At 41.7% G+C, this 4,723-nt stretch overlaps 1 pseudogene across 1 annotated transcript; it reads right to left on the bottom strand.

Annotated features, from left to right (window-relative positions):
• Positions 1-1,711: 1,711 nt before the first annotated feature.
• LOC103695713 (MDIS1-interacting receptor like kinase 2-like) lies at positions 1,712-4,521 on the bottom strand (annotated as a pseudogene). The gene is made up of 2 exons (XR_016396226.1): positions 2,828-4,521; positions 1,712-2,268 (listed from the first exon to the last, which is right to left on the bottom strand). The product of XR_016396226.1 is annotated as an MDIS1-interacting receptor like kinase 2-like (transcript).
• Positions 4,522-4,723: the final 202 nt, after the last annotated feature.

The raw sequence follows: 4,723 nt of genomic DNA, 5'->3' as shown, positions 1-4,723 counted from the left end.
TAAAATCCTCCACATCTTGTCGACTGCTCTTACCGACAAGGACTTGTAATCTACTTTTAATTGCATCTCTACTGGCTTTCTGGTGGTCACCATCAAAAAACCGGATGATGAGGTCACACGTAACCCTCCCCTTCCTATGCAGTTGCACCTCATCACCCGTCGCACTCAAACCAAGGATTAGTGCGAAATCAGTCCCTACAAAAGGCACTATAACCCTATCAAACCAAAAACCCTCCTCAACATTATCCCAAAGGGAGAGCAATGTGTCCAAGACAGGCCTACTCTGTTTTATACACGGTAGACCTAGCATGTGCCCAAATGGAGTGCCACGTATTCTTTCCTTCTGTTCATCAGACATGAATGGGATTAGGGTGACCATAAAATTTACAAAGTGGGTGAAATAACATCTTCCATTAACCATAGTACTCGGGCCAATAGAGGATTTTTTGCCGATACTCTGCTTTGGGGCCATCTTAGATTTCTGCATCACAAATATAGTTACAAATTATATTTTTAATAATATCAACTTTCCTTTAAATCATCCTAAAAACTAAAACAAATAACACAATTAGCACGGAATAGAAAAAATTTTCCACAACAAATTTCTCAAATGTGCTACCACAACCTCTCTGTCCATTAATCCCGCAAAACCACTGGACCATTCCAACAACTATCTGGAATGCCGTACAATACTGCATATCACGTCCCTGTTCAATACATTATTCGAGAAAGTATGCGGTGACAAACCTGTTGAAGGAATGCAGAGACGACTCAGGGAAGGTTGGAGAGACCAATGTCCACCTAAGCTTCCGCTACAAACGAACAGGGCGAAGTCGGTTCGAAGGTCGACTCCGAGGCGGGACAGAAAATATCTCCTTGCTTCTTAGAATCGGATCGGAAGGGTTCTACTTTTCCAAAAGGGGAACGGCTTAACAGGGGAAAAGAGGAAGATCGATTACCGTTGGGAAGTGGTTTGCAGTTCTAGGGTTCGAAACCGGGGCGTAAAAATCAAGCGGAATCGGGCGAGATTTTTATGGAATTCTTTCCGTCGGAAGAGAGGATTAGGATACGAAGATTGGGGACGAACGAGGGCTGGAATTGGTGAACTTTGAATAGGGCTCGCCCAAATGAACACATGCATACGAGGAACGACAGAAAAGGAAACAGGTCAGGGGTATTTTGGTCTCCTTATGAGATTTCATATGTCAATGGACCGCTTATTAAAAGCACAGTCAACAGGGACTATTCGTTATACAGGGGTCTAACTTTGGACCGCGAAGCAACTTCCCCTTTTATTTATAGTATGGCCATACTGGAGATGAAACCAGAACCAGTAACCTCCACGTTAAGGGAAAAAAAACCACTCCATTAATATTTCCCTATAGTGTTTCAGGAGCTAGCTCCTGCAAATTTGTTGTCAGAAAGGCATCGGTCGATAAAATGTTGGACTGCAGACTTTAAACTGAAAGGATCTAGGGAGCCAAAGTAATCCTTACAAATGTGACTGGCATCATTTATTCCATTCAAGACAACATTATATGGCAAGCTTCAAAGGTTGGATGAGTCCCAGCTCGCGTCAACTGCCTTGATGATCTTCTCATGCAGTATTGCTCCAGAGCATGCAATTATGCCTCGATCAAGGCCTTCCAAATACATTTATCTTCTAGTTCGAACATTTCTAATAATTAATAATCAACATGGAAAATTACCATGACATAATATTCAGCTGATCTACAAAACTAAAATGATCGTAACACCGACTCTGATTCTACTTCTTCTCTTACAAGATGCGGAAACAAGAGAAACAAAACATGCTGATACCTGATACCATTTGGTAATGCACATGAAACTGTGAATAATCAGAATTCTTGATCCTACAACAATCCAGACCAACCTCGAGACAACATTACACATTAAGATTCTTCAACTGGAACAGGGTAATTCCGTCAACCGGCTCAAGCGAAGGTAGACGAGATTTTGACAACCTTTGGGTTACGCATCGCATTGTGGGTCTGTATTTTGGATCCCAACATATGCAAGAAAGTGCCACTGCAACTATATTGCATATTTCCTTCATCTCCAAACCGGAAGGGGGACAAGAGAGACGCTGGTCCAGCACATCTTTTACCAACGTGTTCCGGTCAATAATAGACGTTGATAATGATAAAACGAGGTCTCCAGGATGTCTTCCCATTAATACTTCAAGCGTCACCACCCCAAAGCTATAAACATCGCACCTTTCTGTTACCTTCATCGTGTAAGCAAGCTCTGCATCAAAAGAAATATGTAGTGAACTCTTATTACTTGCTCTTTTCTTTTGTTTTGCAGCGAAAGCATGTCGTAAACAGAGGCAAACATCGTTATCTCCTGAACAAGGAAGAAGAACATTATCTTCTCAAGGAACGGAGAGCGGAAAAATCTCAGAGGGCATATATCATCCTTTACTTTGTTGGCACTAAACCTGTTTATGGGTGTTTTTTTTCGGAATAGTCACTTTTAAGAGGTGTGTCTATTGCCATCAGTTGTGTCCCTTCTAATAAGACAAGTCTCTTAATGAAATGAAAGAGTTGTGTCCCTTATGAAAAGACATGTCTCTATATTCATCCCTTCGGGATGAGTTAGAGCTTGAGATCCCAGGTTACAATTGAGCCATAGTTAAGAGATAAACTACCTGCTATACTACTTGAATACTCTCTCACATCTTGAGCAGCTGAAGTAATTGGCAGTAAAGAACAACAGAAAAAACATGCTATTGATAACAAAAGAAAGAAAGAAAAGAAAAGAAAAGAAAGAGATGTTAATAACAAACCAAATTGTTAGGCTGTACCTGGAGCAGCATATCCGCAGGTGCCTACAAAAGCCGTCCAGTTCGAGGAATCAAGATTCAAGAGTTTTGCAGCACCAAAATCAGAGATACAAGCCCTTAATTCTGAATCAAACAAGATATTGTTGCTCGATATGTCTCGATGCACTATTGGTCGGGAGCAATCATGATGCAAGTAACTCAGCGCGCTGGCGACATCTTTAACTGTCCTCACCCTCCTTTCCCAATCCAACGCCAAGGCTCTTCGGTGATTGGATAATATTTCACTTAAGCTTCCATTTTCCATGTACTCGCAAACTAGAAACATGAATCTGCTGTGCAGACAGAATCCATAAAGTTTCATAATGTTGCGGTGCCGGATTTCGGTCATCACCCGTATCTCATTTATGAAGGTTGTGTCATGGGGAAGTTCTTCATTTTCAGGTGAATGAATTCTCTTTACTGCCACTACTTGACCTGTAGGTAACTCTGCTTCGTAGACAATCCCACTCCCACCAAATCCAACACAGTATATGTCATCGAAGTTCTCTGTGGCTTCTATGATGTCTTCAAACGCAACCTTCCCATCAAAGTTGCAAATGGAGAATACATTTGAAGATCTCATTTCAATGATCTCTTTTGCTGTTTCCTTCTCTTTTTGCGGACTAGATGCACATTTACATTTATACAGGATTGCAATAATAAATGACAATATAAGAACAGGAACCGCAATAAAGATGAGAATTCTGTGATTTCCATGTTTGCCATCTTTCTTGTGCTGAGGCGTGAAATCTTCTGGGTCATCGATCGATGCAACATTTGTTCCCATAAAGCCTTCCTTCCATCCCATAGTAGTGGGCCCAGCTACGAGGGATCTCCAAGCTATTGTATGATAGATCAAATTCTTTGGGAAGTGCATAGTTTGATAGTGGTAAAGTGCCTGAGAGGTTGTTGCGGGAGAGGTTCAGAACGTTCCCCTGGGAATTGAAGAATCCGATGGGTATCTCCCCATTCAAAAAATTTGTGCTCAAGCGTACTTCTGTAAGTTGCGGCATTAATGCCAGCTCATTAGGTATCGGCCCAGTCAAGGAATTCATTGATAGGGAAAGTGATTGAAGGAAGGTCAAATTGCCTATTGAGGGAGGAATCACACCAGTGAAATTGTTACTAGCTAAGCTTAGCATGTCCAGAGAAGACAGATTTCCTATTTCTAAAGGAATGGAGCCCCAGAGCTGATTGTCAGACAAATTGAGGCTTACGAGTTTGGAGAGACTACCAATGCTTGCAGGAATGCTTCCATTTAGAATATTATTTCTGAGATCGAGATGGGTAAGGTTAGGAAGGGAGGAGAAGTTGAGGTTACCAAGGATGCTGTTGATGTAATAATTTGATAAACTTATTCCGATCACACTTTTGGCATGGTTGCATGTAATACCGGTCCAGTTGCATGGGTCATTACCGCAAAAGCTACAAAATTCACCAGGTGAGTCAAAGCTTTTTACCCACTGGCGGAGAGCTTCCGCTTCTGAATTCGCTGGAACTGGACTAGCTGCTGCTGTTGCCATGGAGGATAACACCAAATGGATTGTAGCTAAGTACAAAAGCCAATAGAGGAAGGGAGGCAACTTGCTTCTATCCATGGAGAGGGGGATGGATTGAATCCCACGCAATTGGCTTCTTGCATTTGCTTTAAGAGAACTTGTTGTAGACTAAGGTCCTTGTTGACCTGTTTAGTCTTCGTCCTTGGCTATCAACCATCACATAAAATTCCAATTGGAAGATATATGGTCGCCGACTCCAGTTGGAAGATAGACTAGTATGTTGCTCATTGCTTGTTTTTTTCCTTCCTGGACTAGGAATTCCATGTTGACTTGGTTAGTCCTAGTCCTTTGATTTTAACAATCACCTAAAATTCCAATT

Source organism: Phoenix dactylifera, chromosome 8 (genome assembly GCF_051530095.1).
Source record: "Phoenix dactylifera cultivar Ajwa chromosome 8, Ajwa_hap1_PhDact_Kaust_v1.1, whole genome shotgun sequence".
Taxonomy (NCBI): Eukaryota; Viridiplantae; Streptophyta; class Magnoliopsida; order Arecales; family Arecaceae; genus Phoenix; species Phoenix dactylifera.
The sequence above is the reverse complement of the archived record's forward strand: the minus strand, read 5'-3'. Positions and strand labels throughout refer to the sequence as shown.